Source organism: Mustela lutreola, chromosome 3, assembly GCF_030435805.1.
Source record: "Mustela lutreola isolate mMusLut2 chromosome 3, mMusLut2.pri, whole genome shotgun sequence".
Classification (NCBI taxonomy): Eukaryota; Metazoa; Chordata; class Mammalia; order Carnivora; family Mustelidae; genus Mustela; species Mustela lutreola.
The window spans coordinates 148,500,812-148,523,387 of record NC_081292.1 but is presented as its reverse complement, the minus strand read 5'-3'; the positions used below and the strand labels follow the sequence as shown (position 1 = coordinate 148,523,387).

The window sequence follows — 22,576 nt, the reverse complement described above, 5'->3', positions numbered from 1 at the left end:
ACATGGAAATAGACTGGAGTCACAATGTCTGAGTCCTAATTATACTTGAGAGTCATTATGACTAAGTAGGCCAAAAAATAGATCTGCAAGGGGCTCTGTGTGCATTCCCTTTTAGAAAAATGGTAACTTAAGTTACTTGGTAGCGTTAAGCACACTATTTTTTAAGTTGTTAAATTAAGACTTCATCATATATTGATTTCAACGATTCTGTTAAGATACAAAAGGCTCTCTTTTGATTTATGTCTTACTTTAGGAACTGTGGGGTAACAGTGAGATGAAAGAAATCCATTTGACACAGAAATTCTCCTTTTACTGATATGTGAACACTTGATAATATGACCCAAACAAAGCAACAGACACCTCCACTCTGGCTGTCAGGGGTACAAGTATCCATTTCTTATAACCACAAAGGCCTCTTTGGCTACCATGGTGGTTTAAAAACTCCTTCTATTTGTTCAGTGACATTCCCTTCACACTGTTCCCATTCTGAAAATCTAAAATCCCATGATGAAAAAGAAAGACATCGTCAGGAAAGATGGAAGAGGCCATGTTTACTTCCAGTATAAACTGTTACACTCAATGCTCTCTTCCAGGAGAACTGAAAAACTTCCAGATGAGTCTTCTCAGCCTCAGTGCAGGAAAGGAATATCAAGATCGAACAAATCCTCTGTGTCAACAACAAGGAAGAGAACGCTGACACATCTGAAGACAACCAGAAGTGCACTTGAGTCATCCAGTGTGTCTGCTATTTACAGAAGAAAATGAACTCTGCTAGAAGACTAAATCTGAAGCATATAGGGAAAAGATAATAATTAAGCCAGGTTTGAGTCCACTCCTATCTGCTCCCTGAATTGTAATTTAAAAAAATAAAATCTCTCAATAGTTTTTCATTTTACTGATATTTGAATATTTGACAGCATCACTGGAGGAAAGCAGAGACAGATACCCCTTGGCTGTAAGGAATACAGTTGACAGTCTGGTTCTATCCTTGGCAGGATGACCCCAGCATTTCTGTTGCAAACCAAGATTTTTTTTTTTTCCAAGAATAAATGCTACATTACATCACACACCAAGGCAACAGGCATAAACTGGGACTGTTCTGGGCAAGCCTAGATATACACTCATCTTATTTTGAGAGGTCCTAGGAGAACCTACCGGATAGGACCTAAGACCCTGGCTTTGCTTTGTAATACTTCTTTTTATGGGAACATAGATAACTAATTGTCTTGATCATTATTCTTTACCAAGGTATGCCACAGTAACTGTCTGCTTTTCTGAAAACCAGATTTTATAGTTCAAAGAAGTAGTAAAATAAACATAAGCAAAACTTAAAACTTAAATTCTTGGGATTGGGGCGCCTAGGTGGCGCAGCCGGTTAAGCGTCTGACTCTTGATTTCAGCTCCCGCCATGATCTCAGGGTCCTGGGATCCAGCCCCATGGTGGGCTCTGCACTCAGTGGACAGTTTGCTGGAGATTCCCTCTCCCTCTCCCTTTGCCCCCCAACCACGTGCACACGTGTGCGCTCTTTCTCTCTCTCTCTCTCAGATAAATAAATAAATCTTAAAAAAAAAAATCTTAGGGTTTAATCATAGTGACATCACTACTGTTTGGAAATCCTGTGCCCTGATTAAATGACATCCTAGTGAGCTGCAGAGCCTGGGACCTCAAATAACTGAAGATTCCTAACTTCAGGCTGAAGACTGGAAGCACCACGAGTCATATCCAAATACTGTTTGGCATTGCATTTAATCCGCAATAAAGGAGCTGTGAAACTTTTAGACTGATTTTTTTAATCTGCTGTCTCGAAATTTGTCTTATTTTGGTCAAAATGAATACACAATTTTCTAGCTGCGATTTTGGCAAACCCTCTAACACTTCGTGAATATCAGTTTACCATTAGAGAAAACTGTATAAACTTTTCAAATTGCTGACTATTCTAACGTTTTACCTTACTCTTTGCCCAGTCTAGGTGCAGTAAGACCAATGATTATAATCCATTATTCTCAGGGATTTAAGTGATGGCTATTTTAGTTACTCTGTTACCTGAAATTTAAAAATGAACCAAAATTTTTACATTTAAGTAGGCAATAAGAAGAATTGAATTAAGATAGACTTGAATTAAATTATGAATTAATTCTTAATTCATAATTAAGAATTATGAATCTCCACACAATCCTTTATTTCCTCAATACAATATCTCCATTTGCTTTTAACTTTATAGAGTTTCTTACAATGTCATCAGAAATAAACAGGAAAACATAATACAACTCTATCAATGAAGTGCCTATCTTCACGATGGATGTATTTTGTCCATTTCACTAGAACGCTAGTTTGATCCAGGGTAACTGTCCCCAAGGCCCCAGATCCTGCTAACCCATAGGTCTTCCTCACAGAATTTAAGGAGCTTTCCTTGACAAGGTGGGCTGGGTGCATTTATCTGTATCACCATAAAATTACGGCCCATAAATAGATAGCTTTACTTCACTATTAGAATTAGATGTTTCCGGTAACTTCTAAAATTATAATATCCTAGAGAACAGAGTGTCCTTAGCTTGTAACTGTGCTTGGAAAAAAAGGAGACCCGCCACTTGATTTTTATGAATGATAATTTATTCTTATGATAAATATTACATACATTATTCTGATTATATTCTAACAATTTAGAATACTAAAGGGAGTAAAAGCTCTCTTCTAGAGTGAGGGAATTCTATGTTTTCATCCCAGTGCTGCTCGCATGGTTTGTTAAGTTTGGAGTATTCAATGGACTATATGTTTAGAATGCATGTATTTTTATGTAAGTATTGTACTTCATGAAAAGTTTAAAAAGATGAATGTGAAATTAAAAAAATTTTGCAGAAAAGGCAAACAGAGAATTCATCATTGCACTAAATATATAATAAAGAAACTTTTTAGGCAGAAGGAAAAGATCTTAAGAGCAGAAGGAAGCACAGAAAAAATGAACATCAGAATGGGTGTGTCTGTGTATATAAAAAGTTTACTCGACAAAAGAGAACAAGGACTACTTGAAGCATTAATGATATCTTATGGATTTTAAGACTATATAGAATAAAATGCATAAATGAATTCCAGCTTGCATGTTTTCTTAAATACATCAGTTTGTATACAAAAGCAAGAGATTTCCTTTAATTTTATTTGATTTTCAATTGTCTCAGTCTATCACATTGAGTGGTTTTATTAAGAAGTAATTGTTCTCAGGCTTTTTTAATAGGTGGAATTTTTATCTTTATGCAGAAAATACTATCCATGAAGACCCTTAGAGTATACTGTTGTGAAATACTACTTTTTTTCAAAGTAGTCTTATTTGGAAAGATCCTTCACTAACTGAAAATTAGGGAATACATTTTAAATGACCAGCCATCAGTTGAATCGTTTGTAATATTATTATCTGTATTAAATTCATTTTTAAATGCCATCATAATAACTGCTAACAGAATTAATGGAATATGCTTGGAAACTTTTCTTTATTAAGCTACAAAAGACTAAAGCAAGAAGACCTAAATATTGTCACTTTCTAATTGTTCTGATTACTAAATCAAAATGAAGATAGTTCTAATTTTAAGATCATCACTCAGTAGTATGTATAAATGATTGCTACATGTGTGAAATCATGTGATGCTAACATTCCTTTAATATGTTCATTCCACTTTATTAACTCTTCAAAAGATATTTTAAACATGATTACTAAGTGCCAGACACAATAGCAGGTGCTGGGGACACAAACTAGGCAGTCTTTGTTCTTGTCCTCTGGGACCCCTAGTCCATTGGGAAGTATGGGCAAGTAAACAATTGCAATCCACCATCATACAAAAGTAATGAGAATATACAGGAAAGGCACCAGACTTGGGCTTCGGGAGGAAGACTTAGGTCAGAAAGGGAAGATGAGTAGAAGTCAGCTGGTCTGTACTATGACTCACATCCTTGATAAATTCTCTTGATGCTCTTCATTCACAAGATTATTTAGTAAGTGCTTGCTGTGGTCCAGAAGCTGTCTTTGTCATTTTCTAGGTTCACCCCCACCTTCTTGTCTCCACCACTCTCAGTTTTTCTAAACAATAAAAAATTATCTTTGACATTGTACTTCCATGGAATTTATAATGTATAACTTCATAAACTTTTTAGACTCTATCCTGCATTTACCTAAACTAGTCTAATCTAAAAGTTAAAAAGTTTGAAAAAGCTTGTAAAAAGTGAATCATGATTTAGCTACATTGCAGATAAAATCAACCAAATTTCCTGCTGTGAAACTAGATTTTTCCAAACCTCAGGTTTGGAGTTAAATTCCCCAGATCATAGCCAGTTATCATCATTGGCCATAAAAGTCCTATCTCTATTATTATTTTCTCCTTTATCTGCCCCATATCCCATTCCCTGCCACTCTAGCCCCTTCCCATTCTCATCCTTAGGAAACCATTCTAACATGTTTACTATGTCTCTTTGTATTATGTTTTCTTAAAAACTGAATATTAATTTGGATGCTGTATCTTAAATTTACATAAATTTCATGTTGTATGACTCATTTTGTTCGTTTATTTTTTTATGACTATTACTATGGTTTTAAAGATCCATCCAGTTTACTATAAATAATTCGAGTTTGTATTTCTAACTAGTGAGTAATGTTCCGATGTATATTATCAGACATGTTATTTATTTGCTCTTAGAACACCTGGGTGCTATACACAAAGATAAACTCAAAATGGATAAAAGACCTCAATGTGAGGCAGGAATCTATCAAACACCTAGAGGAGAACATAGGCAGTAACCTCTTTGACATCGGCCACAGCAACTTCTTTCAAGATATTTCTCCAAAGGCAAAGAAAACAAAAGCGAAAATGAACTTTTTGGACTTCATCAAGATCAAAAGTTTCTGCACAGCAAAGGAAACAGTCAACAAAACAAAGAGGCAACCCACGGAATGGGAGAAGATATTCGCCAAGTGACATTACAGACAAAAGGCTGATGTCCAAGATCTATAAAGAACTCCTCAAACTCAACACACACAAAACAGATAATCACGTCAAAAAATGGGCCGAAGACATGAACAGACACTTCTCCAAAGAAGACATACAAATGACTAACAGACATATGAAAAAATGTTCATCATCACTGGCCATCAGGGAGATTCAAATCAAAACCACATTGAGATACCACCTTACACCAGTCAGAATGGCCAAAATCAACAAGATAGTAAACAACAAGTATTGGAGAGGATGTGGAGAAAGGGGAACCCTCTTACGCTGTTGGTTGGAATGCAAGTTAGTGCAGCCACTTTGGAAAACAGTGTGGAGATTCCTTAAGAAATTATAAATAGAGCTTCCGTATAACTCTGCAATTGCACTACTGGGTATTTACCCCAAAGATACAGATGTAGTGAAAAGAAGGGCCATCTGTAACCCAATGTTCATAGCAGCAATGGACACAGTGACCAAACTGTGGAAAGAACCAAGATGCCCTTCAACAGATCTCTGTCTGTCAAATAAATAAATAAAAATCTTAAAAAAAAAAAAAAAAAAAAAGGAGAAGAAGATATGGTCCATATATACAATGGAGTATTATGCCGCCTCCATCAGAAAGGATGAATATCATTTTTGTATCAACATGGATGGGGCTGGAGGAGATTATACTGAGTGAAATAAGTTAAGCAGAGAAAGTCAATTATATGGCTTCACTTACTTGTGGAGCATAAGGAATAAAACGGAGGGCATTGGGAGATGGAGTGGAGAAGTGAGTTGGGGGAAATTGGAGGGGGAGATGAACCATGAGAGACAGTGGACTCTGAGAAACGAACTGACGGTTTTGGAGGGGAGGATGGTGTGGGTTGGGTGAGCCTGGTGGTGGGTATTAAGGAGAGCATGTATTGCATGGAGCACTGGGTGTGGAGTAGAAACAATGAATGCTGGAACACTGAAAATAAATAAAATAAAATAAAACAGGAAAAAAAAAAAAAGAACACGTGGGTGCTATCTAGGCCCCTTACCCCTCCTGCAACCCAGAGACAGATCCAGGTTTTATGGGCCTGCAGCTTACACCATTTTTTACAAGGGGAGATTGAGAATAAAATGCTTATTACAAACAAAAATTAGGTACAAAAATGAATATTAAAAGCGAGTTTAGAAATTAAATGGATTTACATTTTAAAAAAAACTAACCAATATCAAAAACACTACAAGTTCCAAAATTTAATTAGCTCCCCAGCACACTTAATCCTGTTTCTCCATTTATGGCTTCATTCTCTCTGATCATCTCTTCACAGGGCAATGGTTTTGTAATAGAGGCATAGAGGCAATCTTATCTTTCCTTTGGCAAAACTAGTTGAAATACAGGCATGTGTGTGTGTTTATTACTGATAGTTGAGTAATTTCTTTGAGCTCTACAACTCATTATTGGTAATAGCATATAAATTTTTAAAATTACTGTCACATTTGGTAAAGCCTCCTGTTAAGTTCCTTTCATAGACGAGCTGTAAGGTAACAAAGCATTTCAAAAGTCCCTGTTCAATGGATAATCTTAAATACTCTGACTTGACAATACTTCAGCCACTGTGATCAAAGTCCTCTAAATAGCAATGCATGATGAGTTTTATGTTATCTCACACATTGGGTATTTCATGGCAAACGAGCATAAAATTTAATCTTTTATTTTCTCAACATATCTATATGTTTTACTCTTCTTTCACTGAATTACAAAATAATCCAAGAATCTACTTAATACTTCTATAAGAAATACCCCTCTTCCTCTTAGTGAAAAACACTGTTTCTCACTTTTGCATCTGATATAACAAAACATTTTGTTACTTTCATTACTCAATGTTAATATAATTTGTTGATTTCCTTGCTTCTTATAATTTTTTATATTCCACTAATCTCATATCTGAATTTTCTCTCAGTATTTTAACACAAAAAGCTAAAGATGACAACGAGCATGCTTTTGATATATGAAACATGCATATTTTATATGTTCAGTAATTTGCAATTTTAAACTTAAAATACTCATACACTTTCCAAATTATAGTTAAACTGTCATTTTTGAGCTTTCTGATATTCAGGGTTAGAGTCTTGACCTTATTTATATTTGGTTTTTCTCAACAAAATCTTTAAAGATATGTTTTATAATTTCATTTAATTTCATATAATTTCATTTACCTAATATGTGTAGCTTGGAAAGCTTTATAATAGGCAGAATACACAGAAAATTCCAAGTTTGGCATTTGTGTTTAAAATATGCCATATACAAAATGCAACAAGAAAAAATAATGCAACTGTTGAAGAATACCAAAGTAATCCAAGTTACCAATACTGGGAAGATAGTTTTTCTTCTCCAGCAAGACTAAAGGAAGACCTGTACATGGCACCTGTTCTATGTACTTAGTGTTTTTCTAAGAATGTGCCTGGTAAATGTACAGGGAAGTGTCTGCAAACCACATAATTGTGTCCCATTGAGACCCCATTAATACTATCTCCAACTAACTCCACTTTGCTGCAAACCAGATATGCCCATGGCTACTCTAACACTACTTGATAAGAGGGAAATCGTGGTAATAGTTAAGATACCTTACTTTTGTAAATCTTACCAAAATAGATAACCACATGAATACATTGCTAAGTCTCCTCCTTCCTCAGTAAACTCACTTGTCACCAGCACAAAACAACACTATCATGAACAACTTTGTATGTGTCCCTTTATGGAGCTCTGTGAGAATTACTGGGAAATTGTTACCTGGGAGATAACTGCTGGATCCTAGGGTACATATATATTTAAATGAACCAAGCAGTGCCATGTTCTTCTCCAGGTGAGTCTACTTTTCTACTTTCCCACCAGAGTACTAAAGGTTCTGTACCTCTACATCCTTACCAATACCTGGCATTATTCACTTGTACATATGTAATATTGTCTTCCCAAGGAGAATTTGTCTCAAAAATTTTCCAACTTTTACCAGACTAAGAGGTGAAAAACCACCTACTTTTATTGAGTTAGCATTGCTCTGGTCTACCATGATGTTGAACACTCTTTGTATGCCTATTCATTCTCTGAGTTTCTTCTCATGTAAATTCTTTGTTCTTAATCCTTTTTCCAATTTTTCTGTTGTGATTTTCATCCTTTATTGATTGATTAGTAGTGTTCCTTGGGTATATTAGATTTTAATATCTCAGTTTCAGAATTTCTATTCTGTCATTAACTTCTCAGTAGTATCTTTTCTTTATTGAACAAGTATCTTTAATTTGCCTTATTGTAATGCTCTGAAAGTATTGCTTAATGTAGCCTTCTTCACCTCTCCTCCCACAAAATATTTCTTAGTACATGTTGAGACAGGTCCTCTCTTATTCTCTTTACTCAAGGTCAACTTGCCTATAAAGGATCATTCATTCTTCATTTTATCTATTTCTACAAAAAGCAAACTGAAACTTATAGAATAATTTATGGAGGATTTATGTATTTATAAAATTGTCTTTCCATCCAAAAGCATAGAATGACTCTCTAATGGGGTAGACACATTAATTCCTATTATTAGATAGATCTTATTAATTCCTAGATACATTAATCTATATACTTTATAGCTTTATGTTGCTATTATAAATGATGTCCTATTTTAAAAAACATAATCATTTTAGTTGGTAATTGTTATTGATGTGACTTTGTATCTGGCAATCTTCAATTTTCCTGTCAATTTTATTTCTGAATAGATGATCATATCTTATAGAAATAAAAGATATGATATAAAATAAAATAAAAGATATAAAGATATGATTTTTTATTAAAAAAATTTTTTTTCCTTTCTTTTTCTTTTCTTGGAGCACCAGTAAAGAGTATGAGTAACTGCTTTGTGTCAGATACTGGGTAAGATCTGGGAATTCAATAACAAAAAATACAAAATGATATGTCCTCAATTTTAACTGCTTCTTTGTAATATAATCTACTTTTTAGTGCATTACCTTTTGCATTCATCTTATATCCTCATAATAAACTATTGTACCATTAACTCATGAAATTAGAGAATAGGTATAGTTTGGGTCTAAATACTTGGGAACTCTGTAAACTATAGAATGACAACTTCACAAGTTAGAAAAGCAGCACAAATTACCCATAACCTAGGTGGGGAGGGGCTATTCACTATCACTAGATGGCACTTACATTCAAATATAGGATGACGCTATCTGAAAATTATACTACTTGAAGTAAAAATGCTTTCTTTTGCTTCAAGCATCTACAGTATATCAATTCTAAACATTCCAAAATTCAACATCTAATAGTATAAACATGACCAATATTAATTTGCTTCATTTTTAAACTCAAAACAAATCATAAATGTATGTACATGTATGTGTATATGTACATATGACTACACACACACACACACACACACACACACACATTTTTCCTATCCAACATTCAGTATTCCTTCTTATCTGGGATGAATGAAGATTTTGCACTGTGAGCTGTGATGGGACTGAAGCCCTGTCTCTAACTATGGAAATCTAAGGGGAACTATCTTTCCTTTCCATTTCCACTAGTGGGATAAGGCCACATTTCCCAAGTGGATCCAGACAGATTCACTGGCCCTTTACTTTGACCCTGGAATGTGTGAAGCCAAAATGAAAGAAGGGCTGGTTGGAATTCCTTTGAGCTGGAGCCACTGTGTAGCTATGGTAGAATTTAGTTGTGGCAGAATGGTCCAGCAATCCTTTCTACATGAATCTGCCAAACAGTGTCCAGTCCTCCCTTTGGTCTGCTCATTTTCCCATTTAGCTCACCCAGCTTCTCAAAGTCTTCCGATAACTCTGAGGACTCTGTACCTTCCAATAAGTATCTGTTTGGCATGAGACAGCCAATATTTGTTCTTCTCACTTTCAGCCAATATTATTGTTTAATATGGGGAAATTACTTTTGAGTCACTGTGTAGAAACTAGGTTATGACAAAAACAAGATAATTTTAGACAGGGCAGTTTTGCTAAGTGATTAAAGTATTCCTTCTGAATTATCTGAAAAAATAATTATATGAGCTCAGAAGTAGCAATCGGAAGGAAAAACAATGTAGTCTATAAATGTAGAACCCATTTCATATGTCTGCTTAGTTTACAAAAGATATGATTATTTTGCTTATAATCACTATTTAAAGTGTTTCCACAAAATCAGTAATCCAAAACTTCTATTATTCAATCTTTTACGCTCACTTTAAATATACTGCTCTTTTATCTCTTCCACTATTATTCTCAGCATTTGAAAATGGAATCATGGACATGTAGATGCAATAAACTCAAGAACATTCTCTCACCTGACAGGACCACAATTCTTCAATGAGCAGTACAAGGGTTGTCAACTGGCTAGAATAAAACAAAAAATTCTGATATTTTAAAATCTTCAAAATCAGGGGCGCCTGGGTGGCTCAGTGGGTTAAGCCTCTGCCTTCAGGTCAGGTCATGATCTCAGGGTCCTGGGATCGAGCCCCACATCAGGCTCTCCACTCAGCAGGGAGCCTGCTTCCCCCTCTCTCTCTGCCTGCCTCTCTGCCTACTTATGATCTCTCTCTGTCAAATAAATAAATAAAATCTAAAAAAAAAAAATCTTCAAAATCAAATTTTCTTTTAAGTTACATTTTTAATTTCATTAAAAATATTTGTAGTTTCTCACCCTTTGGAAAGTTGGGGACATACAGGAATTTTATGAGAAAGAGAAATGCCAATAATAATATAATTAAAATAATGACCGTAAGAATGCTATATTATTTGATCTTATCCTAACTGCAGGTTCCCAAAAGGGCAATTCTTCCCTACTTCTCTTCCCTCAGGCTGCCTTCCTAGACTTGGCAAATAAAAACAAAAATCACAACATTCAGTTATTTTATCTTTAGTTGCCTGTGTACACTTTGAGATAAATAAAAAATATGTATCTAATGTACTTATTCCCAAAATGTATACATTGTTTATCTGAAATAAGTTATTAGTATATAAGTTGTATACATCTTTTCTGAATATTTCCTTAATGATTTGGCTTTCATGAACAGCCCCTTGTTTTGTAGAATTTGCTTATAAAATTTCTTGCAATTAAAGTTTATGTTCTATTGACCTTGTAACATATCTTCCATAGTAATCACATCAACTTATTTCATTCTTTGAACATACATTAATGAGAAAAAATTTCAACATTAGCTTTATGAGCTGGGATACTGAACACATATTGACATAAAGTCAACAACTCTAAGACATGTGAGTTTTTTGAACCACATAAGTAGTATCTTTCATGACATAAGTTGCTTTTGTATTCTTGAGGATCAAGTTGTAGCTCTCAGACTGAGACTTCTTAAAATGTTGTTCACTGACAGAACATTGCTATAAACTTTTATTCTCTTCTTGACTACACATGATGATTCTACTACTCCCATTCTGTAAGATTATTTAGCAACATCCATATACAAGAATCAAACTCTTCAAGGGATGAAATCCAATTCAAAATATAGTCATGACAATTGCCACTAAATTATTCTCATCAAGGGCAAATACCTCAATATTATCAAAGCCATCTATGAAAAACCCACTGCAAATATCATTCTCAATGGAGAAAAACTGAAAGCTTTTCCGCTAAGGTCTGGAACACAAGAGGGATGTCCATTATCACCACTGCTATTCAACATAGTACTAGAAGTCCTAGCCTCAGCAATCAGACAACAAAAAGAAATTGAAGACATCCAAATCAGCAAAGAAGTCAAACTATCACTCTTTGCATATGATATGATACTATATGTGGAAAACCCAAAAGACTCCACTCCAAAACTGCTAGAAATTGTACAGGAATTCAGTAAAGTGTCAGGATATAAAATCGATGCACAGAAATCAGTTGCATTTCTCTACACCAACAGCAAGACAGAAGAAAGAGAAATTAAGGAGTCAATCTCATTTACAATTGCACCCAAAACCATAAGATACCTAGGAATAAACCTAACCAAAGAGGTTAAGAATCTATACTCAGAAAACTATAAAGTACTCATGAAAGAAATTGAGGAAGACACAAAGAAATGGAAAAATGTTCCATGCTCCTGGATTGGAAGAACAAATATTGTGAAAATGTCAATGCTACCTAAAGCAATCCATACATTTAATGCAATTCCTATCAAAATGCCATCCATTTTTTTCAAAGAAATGGAACAAATAATCCTAAAATTTATATGGAACCAGAAAAGACCTCGAATAGCCAAAGGAATATTGAAAAAAGAAAGCCAAAGTTGGTGGCATCACAATTCTGGACTTTAAGCTCTATTACAAAGCTGTCATCATCAAAATGGCATAGTACTGGCACAAAAACAGACACATAGATCAATGGAACAGAATAGAGAGCCCAGAAATAGACCCTCAACTCTATGGTCAACTCATCTTCGACAAAGCAGGAAAGAATGTCCAATGGAAAAAAGACAGCCTCTTCAACAAATGGTGTTGGGAAAATTGACAGCCACATGCAGAAAAATGAAATTGGACCATTTCCTTACACCACACATGAGAATAGACTCAAAATGGATGAAGGACCTCAATGTAAGAAAGGAATCCATCAAAATCCTTGAGGAGAACACAGGCAGCAATCTCTTCGACCTCAGCCGCAACAACTTCTTCCTAGGAACATCACCAAAGGCAAGGGAAGCAAGGGCAAAAATGAACTATTGGGATTTCATCAAGATCAAAAGCTTTCGCACAGCAAAAGAAACAGTTAACAAAACCAAAAGACAACTGACAGAATGGGAGAAGATATTTGCAAACGACATATCAGATAAAGGGCTAGTGTCCAAAATCTATAAAGAATTTAGCAAACTCAACACCCAAAGAACAAATAATCCAATCAAGAAATGGGCACAAGACATGAACAGACATTTCTGCAAAGAAGACCTCCAGATGGCCAACAGACACATGAAAAAGTGCTGCACATCACTCGGCATCAGGGAAATACAAATCAAAACCACAATGAGATACCACCTCACACCAGTCAGAATGGCTAAAATCAACAAGTCAGGAAATGACAGATGCTGGCAAGGATGCGGAGAAAGGGGAACCCTCCTACACTGTTGGTGGGAATGCAAGCTGGTGCAACCACTCTGGAAAACAGCATGGAGCTTCCTCAAAATGTTGAAAATAGAACTACCCTATGACCCAGCAATTGCCCTACTGGGTATTTACCCTAAAGATACAAATGTAGTGATCTGAAGGGGGACGTGCACCCGAATGTTTATAGCAGCAATGTCCACAATAGCCAAACTATGGAAAGAACCTAGATGTCCATCCACAGAGGAATGGATAAAGAAGATGTGGTATATATAGACAATGGAATACTATGCAGCGATCAGAAGAAATGAAATCTTGCCATTTGCGACGACGTGGATGGAACTAGAGGGTATCGTGCTTAGCAAAATAAGCCAATTGGAGAAAGACAACTATCATATGATCTCCCTGATATGAGGAAGTGGTGATGCAACATGGGGGGTTAAGTGGGTAGAAGAAGAATCAATGAAACAAGATGGGATTGGGAGGGAGACAAACCATAAGTGACTCTTAATCTCACAAAACAAACTGAGGGTTGCTGGGGGGAGGGGGGTTAAAGGAAGGGGGTGGGGTTATGGACATTGGGGAGGGTATGTGCTATGGTGAGTGCTGTGAAGTGTGTAAACCTGGCAACTCACAGACCTGTACCCCTGGGGATAAAAATACATAATATGTTTATTAAAATAAATAAATAAAATTTTTTAAAAAGATCTAAAACTATAACAAAAAATTATTCTCATCAAGATGGATTTTTTTCCCCCTTCTTATTCCTTGGTAGTATTATCACTTTTAAAAACGGCCTTGGCATTTAAGAGATAACATTTTCACTAATTTTATCTTACAAGTTCTTTAAAGCAAAGGAATATTCAATAAATTCTCTTCTTAAAAGCTATATAATCCTATTACTAAAGAGATAATGAAAACTATGAATACGAAATACATAGGCTCCATTCAATGGGTTTTTTAAAATATTTTATTTATTTATTTGAGAGAGAAAGAGTGAGAGGGAGAGCATGAGAAGGGAGAAGGTCAGAGGGAGAAGCACACTCCCTATGGAGCTGGGAGCCTGACATGGGACTCAATCCCAGGACTCCAGCATCATGACCTGAGCCAAAGGCAGTTGCTCAACCAACTGAGCCATCCAGGCACCCCATTCAATAGATTTTTAAAAAATTTATTTATTTGATAGAAAGAGAGAGAGAGAAAGAGGAAGCACAAGCAAGGTGGGGAAGGGCAGAGGGAGATGCAGATTACTTCATGAGCAGGGAGCCAGGTGCAGGCCTTGATCCCAGAATTCCGGGATCATGACCTGATTCAAAGGTAGACACTTAACCAACTGAGCCACCCAGGGGTTGGCTTTCCTAGGTAGCCCCTCATTACTCTTTACAATCATTCCACTATCATTGGTTTTTTGGTCCAAGTTTTGGTACTCATATCAGAGTACTCTCTGTAAAGAATATCTGAACTGAGCTGTAGACCCTGTACATTGACACTAATTCATTTGAGAAATATTGTCTTTTATAAGGAAATTTTATTATTTTATAAGAAAAAATGGCCTTGAAAAAGTAAAATGGAGAGAAAGGGGAGTGGAAAACAAAGTAGATGCAATGACTAGGAATTGATTAAAGCAGGAAGATGAACAAATCTCTATTTTCTAAAACTCACCTTTCCCACAGTGCAGAGGGTGGATTTACAGCAGAGAAATTAGCTAGCTCTAGAATGAAGGTGATATGACTGGGGGTATGGCATACTATAGGGTAGAGGTATGGTCATATTTGAGAGATCATGGAAAGAAAGAATTGACAGTTGATTTTAAGACTCCAGGAGAAATGAGAAGCAAGGCTTACTTTCAGCTATCTGAATGGATCAAGGAAATGCTCCCATAATTCCATATGGCAGAAAAATGATGAGGATGAGGCTTGAACAAGGAAGAAAAATGATGGGAAATTACTTAGTTGTGCTGTGCTAGAATTCAATACATGAGCCTGGCTTGGAAATACTAAGTTTGGAATTACCAGAATATAAAGAACTATGTGACATCAACCAGGAGGATTCTTTCTCTCCAAAGTTTAATAGTCTTAAGAGAAAGACTTATATACAAATAACCATAATATAAGGCATAATATAATTACTTAAATAGAAGTATTTGTAATGTATTTGGGGAACATAAGGAAATAGAAGAAAGATTAAGCTAGTAAAATTATAAAGACAGGTCAGAATTCTACAGAAGAATATGGCTGAATGCAGATTTGTAAAGGTTAGACTGTACAAGCCAGGTACCTTCTTTTTAACCCTACCTCCAACACTTAGAGGCTATATCTCTTTGGTCAACTTACTTAAGTGGGCATCTCAGTTTACTCATCTGTTAAGATGAGTATGAAAAGGATGTTGGACAATTAAATGAGTTAATGAATATGGACTTTTTTACAACCGTACCTGAAACAGTAAGATCACAGTAAATGCTTATGATTACTGTTGTTATTGTCATTATTAACCAGGCAGAGGGAACAAAATGAACCAAAGCATCAATGCACCAGAACACACAGAGCAAGTTAAAGCAATGATGGGAGGCCTATGGAGTACTTAGTAGTACACTACCAAGGTATGAACGGGCACTTGCTAGCAGAGCAGTCCCTTCTATGGGAGACTTTTCGGCTGTTTTCACAGTAATCAATATAGCACTACCCATCCATACAAGCACTAGGAGCTGAGGTTCATCGTGAACAATGTGGGAGTTACACCACTTAAAGGCTGCATGTTTCACCAATTAGTTGTAACAATTCTGCATGCAAGGGGCATGCCCACTCATGAAGGGCGGTCCAAGGTCAAACAATCTCATCAGACATTTAGAATTCTACCCGCTCAAATGGACCCTACCAATCAGGGATCATTTTTCAACTTTTGTTCAATTTTCCTTATAGTTAACTGATACTAGAATGTACTATGACAGACTGTCTAATGTACACACAAACAACAGCACTATCCTTAACAGCACTTGCCTCCTCCTCTCTAGGCAACTTTCATTTATTTTTTAAACCCTTATTTTGAACAAGTGATTCATAATGCTCCTGTGAACCCTTAGCCCTTTTTCATTTCCCTATTTTGCATCTCAGAACACTGTATCTACTTCTCCCTCCTACAGCCAAAGTGTTTACTTTGGAATCCATTCTTTTCAGTGGAAGCACTCATCGCACTTTGAATTTTTTGCTTCATGTCTATCTTCTTGGCCATGTGTTCAAGTCTGTATGGGCGATAACCAAGTTTATTTTGTCTCCAGTATGTAGCATAGTGCCTGGAACATAAATCTTGATATACATTAATACTATTAAACAAATGAAATAGAATGGTGACGTTCTATAGTATTATGTGTATGTTATTCTAGATACATCAAGTGTTTCATGGGTTTCCATGAGCCAGTTGTGGAAATACTACATATTCCCTCCAGGAAAATGTATTCTGAATTCCTAATGAAAGTCTTATAAATGAACACCTTATAAGTAAACTTCTACAATGCAACCCCATAGTATATTTCTGACAAGACTTTTCCTTCCTAGGAATAAAGCTTTAAATAGAAAAAGTATCCCTCTGTAAACTTTTTTATTTGATCTGATTAACAGATTTTTTAAAATATTAATATTCTAAGGTTCTTCTTAATCTTAAAAAATCAAACTGAAATACACAGCATCACTTAGTTAATAAAGACCATCAGAATCTACCCAAAAAAGTACTGTTAGAAACCTTAAAAATACCTATATTTATGTCCTGGCTCTTACTTTGGTCACCTATGAGACCAAAGCAGATCACCCAGCTTATCCTAGTACCAGTTACCTTACTTGGAAAGTGAAAGTTAAATGATGATCTTTAATTTCTCCTCTGGTCAAAAAAGTATATTTAAATGGCTATAACTTCTCTGAATTTGAGACACTCAAGAATTTGCTCAGCACATTTTGAATAAAAAACATAGTGTGAATAGATGATTATTTATTGAATCCTTCAGTAATATTTGATAATGAGACTGCCCTTTGAAACAATAAAAAATTAAAAAAAAAACTAAACTTAGTCAGTCCATTTTGTGGAGGAAAAGAGAAAATATGTGTGTTCTAATATTCATTCTTTCCCTCCTCTGAGAATTCTGAGTAATCTTCCCAGTGGAAAAATTCCATTACCCAGTTATCTTAACATGTAGGGATGAGATGAGAACTACAAAAGACATATGAGAAGTGTTGTATGACGCTTCCTTGAAGATGCCTGAAAAAGGAGAATTTGAGTCTTTTCGTCTCTCTGTTGCCTTGGATTTGAATACTGGCACTCCAACACTCAATCACTGTGGACTGCAACATGACCAGACTGGAAGTCAGGAGAAACAGAACAGAAAGAGAGAAGGATCTGGGTACTCATTGACTTTATACACTATGAGTTCTGGAAGTCTACCTTGGGTTTCTGTTAAGTGAAAGGATAAAACCTGGGAATTTAAGTTACTGTGTTCAGTTCTCTAATATTAGCAGCTACATCTAATTCCAAATACAACTAAAACAACATTCAATAGCTACCAAATTAAGTGATACTAATTTGATTTATATTCAATTAATTAATTAACTCAGAATATATAGTTATACTTAGTAGCATCACATACAGCAGTGAACATATTTTATATGCATCTGTTCTTTTACATATATCAAACTTTATGTAATTTTTCACAATTATTCTTAACTTTAAAAAATTGTCTTGATCAGTGCTTAATACATTATCACACAGGTTGGTTCTCTCAAAAAGCAAAGATTTGATGAATTTCAGAGGGCTAGAAAAATAATTCCATAACTGTACAACTTTAATACCCTAATTAATATGATTTTTCCAAAGAGAAATATTAAAGCACAGAGCAACTGGGTCTTCAGTACCCAAATACAGATGTAATATTTTAATAAGACTCCAATTACAGTGTATAAAGACCTTGGTCCAAATGATCTGTATATAAATAACTATGCAGTAATTCTTCCTAATTGATGTTTTCCAAGACCAAAAGTACTAAAATCTATTTGATAGCCTAGAAATAAAAAGAAAACTTGAATACTTTAAGACTACATTAATTACTATCCACTGGAGCTCAACAATTATTAATCATCTTGATTTAATATGCAAATCTCAGATGGCAATTTTCATACTCATCCTTCTGAAAGAACAGGGCCAGCAAAGCCAATATTAAAATTTAACCATCAACCAACTTTAGGATGCAGCAAATATTTAAAAATGTACCTGACTCTAATAGGGCAAAATAATATTTAGTTCCTTAAACACATTTCTACTTTTCCATGAAAAGCCCTACTTCATATATATTCTATATCATATACATCCTATCTTGTGTTGGCTTTATTTGGGGGTTTACTGTTTTGGGGCATGACATTTTTAAGGTTGAGACAATTAAAATTCTGTACTGGGGACAGATGATACTTGTTAAGTTTTCATCTGTAAACCACTCCTTATGAGCAAAGTGCAATGCTGGTTAAAATTCTATAAAAGTTCTTTTCACAATTTTTGACCAAGTTCCACAGTGTAAACTATATTTTACTTAAATCTGAGACAAAGTTTCACAAAAAAAATTTATTCTTACTACAAGTAATACTCGTGTTCTCTTTTCTAGTCTACCACCATTAATGTGGGTGCATTAAATCTGCAGGCTACAATTCACTAAAATCCCATTTAAAAATATGACTCTAGGGGTGCCTGGGTGGCTCAGTGGGTTAAGCTGCTGCTTTCCGCTCAGGTCATGATCTCAGGGTCCTGGGATCGAGTCCCACATCAGGCACTCTGCTCAGCAGGGAGCCTGCTTCCCTCTCTCTCTCTCTGCCTGCCTCTCTGCCTACTTGTGATCTCTCTCTGTTAAATAAATAAAATCTTTAAAAAAAAAAAGGAATTTGTTAATAAATAAATAAATAAATAAATAAATAAAAATACTACTCTAGAGTGACCAAAGTTTAGAGATAATCTAAATCAGCCCTCTCAATTTGAAAGTAAGGAAATTGAAGCATCATCTAGAGGTTACTTTGTTCAAGATGACAGAGTTGTGTATGGCAAAGCCAGGCCTAGGACTGAGGTCTGTTTATCCCCAGTCTGTGGAGTATCTGTGTTTTAAAAGTTCAAAAGCAAGACTATATGGTTTAGAATATATACCAGTTGAAGAGGTCCTGGCAAATGAACCACTGAAGTTTTTTTTAATTTTATTTATTTTTTTATTTGGGAGGGCACAATTTAAGTTTTTATTTTAATTCTGGCTGTGAACAGACAAGGTATATTAGTTTCAGGTATATAATACAGTGATTCAACAATTCCTGAAGTGTTTAATTGATGATTCACTCGGCTTTTTTCAGGAGGCTTGAGTTTAGAAATTCAATCAGTAAGTAGTTTATTTAGTAAACTGCCCTTGTAATTAAATAACACAATCCCCAGAAACTTAATTGAAGAATGCCTACCCATCAGTAACACCTGGAAGCCACATTTTTGTCTGTTTATTTATGTCACATTTCTGTCATGCTTCTCTTTGAAAATCAAATTTAAAATGACAAGCACATTGCTCTTAATTTCCTTAAAGGCATGAACAAGTAATTGCTAACTCTCTGATATTGAATGTATCACAGAAAAGGCTCATTTTGTAGGTAGTAATCTTCTATTGATAGCAGCGTAGTTTGAGAATTTCTGAATTTATAGTTTAGAGCTTATGGTAACTAAAATTAAAAATGCAAAAACAGGTGAGAAGAAGGGGACATTAAAGAAGTGCTGTGAAGGAAATGCATTTTATAGAATTTTGTTGATATATAACAAACCTATAAGTCCTTGAATTTTCATAGGTCCCTGTCCCTAAATGTAATGAATTTATAAAGGTGGAGGAGAAGCTTCTTAAATATATTACTATTTATCCCTATAAGTCTCCATATTTAAATAAAAAAGAAATAGATTAATATCAACAAAACTGAGTCTTTTGCATCTAAGTGTCTGCTCAATATATGTTTATTAATTGCAAACTCACCATTGCAAAGAAAAAAATAATTATAAAAATCACCTTAAGGAAAATCAGCTTTTTATTTAATAACTTTTATATTATAAAATGGTAACAAATAAAATAAATGAGAACTTAGTCTCTGTATATTTTTACAATATTTCTTTTTGAAAATAGTCTACTGTCTAGAAGGGCAACATATTGTAATTTTAAAAATCTGGGCGCCTGGGTGGCTCAGTGGTTTAAGCCTCTGCCTTCGGCTTGGGTCATGATCTCAGGGTCCTGGGATGGAGTCCCACATCGGGCTCTCTGCTCGGCGGGGAGCCTGCTTCCCTACTCTCTCTCTCTGCCTGCCTCTCTGCCTACTTGTGATCTCTGTCTATCAAATAAATAAATAAAAATCTTTAAAAAATAAAATAAAAATCTGCTCTGTTGTTGCAAAAGCATGTTGGTTTTACCATGGCTCTATGAAAAGCAAGTAATTTATCCTCTCAGATACCTCGGTACTACATATTTCATTTCACTGGTGAGGACCTTAGCTGGTTAATCTATTGGAAAGAGGGCATGTGATAAAGGATATCAAGAAACTGGTTAGTTCTATTCTAGTGCATCACAGCTAAGGAGAGAGAAAAGGAAGGAAGGAAGCAAGGAAGGCAGGAGGGAAGGAAAGAGGAAGGAATGGGACAAAGAGAAAGAAAGAGAGAAAGAAAAGAAAGGAGAGAGAGAGGACGGGAGGGAGGGAGGGGAGGAGAGAGGAAGGGAGGGAAAGGAAGGGAAAAGAAGGGGGCAGGAAGAAAGGAAATAAGGAAGGAAGGGAGGGAGGGAAGGAAGGAAGGAAGGAAGGAAGGAAGGAAGGAGAGAAAGGGAGGGAGGGAAAGAAAAGAAGGAAGGAAGGGCAAGGAAAGGAAGTGAGGGAGGAAGTGAGGAAAGGGAGGAAGGGAGGGAAGAAAGGAAGGAAGGAAGGAGAGAAAGGAAAAGAAAACAATGGGATAATCTGTCTCAATGAGTGAAAACAAAACCCCTCAAATAATACAAACTTGGAAGAATATAACTTTAGAAATTTTACAATTTATATTGTAATTTTACTGCATTTGACAAGGGGTTTCTTCCAAGCTATGCAATTGTCCCATTGATGCAGATCATGTAAAAGCAAACTACGTGTGCATTTTCCCCAAACATTGTTTCTGCATCAACTCTACTACTACCTCTACCTCAGTTTTACTTTCTCTCAGTTCCTCTGACTCTTGGTTCTCTAATTTATATTTTATCAGGTTTCTAATGCTTTAGATTCAGGCCTCTAATCACATCATGAAGTTTATTTCGTTGTGCACCAATGTATGCCAAGAATGTGGGATCGTGTACTTCCTCTATATTTTATTCTTATATCTATAATTCTTTATATCTTTCACAGATAATAATATGTCAACATATTTTCTAAAAAAGTAACTTCTTTGGGGAATTTTCTTAATTGATAGTACCTTTTTGGTAAAAACAAGACAAAACAAAACCAATGTGAAAATACATTTCACATTCATAATTAACACACATATGTATATAAAGATATGTTTAATTACAATGGTTTTTAAATTTTCACAGCCCTTTCACATATAGCAAAGCTCTGATACATAAAATGCATATATTCTTTTTCTTTTCCTTTTTTTTAATATAAATGGTTACTTCAAGGTTTATAGAATTTAGTATTTGCCAAGTCATGTTTAAGGAAATATTGGAACTAGGACCAGAAGTCAAGTTTTGAGCTTTGAGTTCAGTGCCTTCCACCACTTCATACTACTTCAGATGGGCCATTTTGATAGTAGGATGACAAATCAGCAACAATAAGCCCAATATTTATCCTTAAAATTTAAAAAAAAAAAAAAAAAAAAGGAGAGGGAAGCACCAGTCTAGCTAATATGCCGAAGCACATACATGAGTCTCTTTGTTTAAAAACTGTCATGGGGCAGCTGGGTGGCTCAGTGGGTTAAAGCCTCTGCCTTTGGCTCAGGTCATGATCCCAGGGTCCTGGAATTGAGCCCCGTATCAAGTTCTCTGCTCAGCAGGGAGCCTGCCTACCCCCCTACAACCCGCCCTGCCTGCCTCTCTGCCTACTTATGATCTCTGTCAAATAAATAAACAAAATCTTTAAAAAAATAAAATAAAATCCATCATAAAGAGACACTGACAGGAGTTCATGGGAATGAACTAGGTCTATCTGTGAATAAATTCTTAGTTCACAGTTGCTGTGGGAAAAATGAAGGATCCATTACAAAGTCTGAATGGTTTCCTATAATTAGTAGCTATTACATTACTTTTGTTTATGACATAATACAGAGGGAAGGAAAAATGGGAGAGGAATTGCTGGTTCATTTCTTCATTATTTTCCTAATTGCTTTTTTTTACTAACAGCTTACGTTTCAAGGAAGCCAAGCTATAATCATTTCATCAATAACATTAACTTGTCATTTCATTCAGGAAACATGAGGCAAGTTTTAGTCTTAACTTTAAGAACACTAGGAGATCCTCATCTCTCTTATATTGTCTTGTAAGCATGCT

At 35.3% G+C, this 22,576-nt stretch overlaps 1 protein-coding gene and 1 long non-coding RNA gene across 6 annotated transcripts in view; one reads left to right on the top strand and one right to left on the bottom strand.

Annotated features, from left to right (window-relative positions):
* Positions 1–3,262, top strand: part of LOC131827142 (uncharacterized) — a 167,900-nt gene extending 164,638 nt beyond the window's left edge. For 4 of the 5 annotated variants that reach the window (XR_009351906.1, XR_009351905.1, XR_009351904.1 and 1 more), the window contains one exon: positions 594–3,261. This is a non-coding gene — a long non-coding RNA (uncharacterized LOC131827142). Of the gene's footprint in view, positions 1–593 lie in introns of all 5 variants that reach the window. The other variant, XR_009351907.1, reaches the window with a different exon arrangement.
* SCN9A (sodium voltage-gated channel alpha subunit 9) overlaps positions 1–22,576 on the bottom strand; it is a 171,305-nt gene that overhangs the window by 115,552 nt on the left and 33,177 nt on the right. The window lies entirely within an intron of this gene.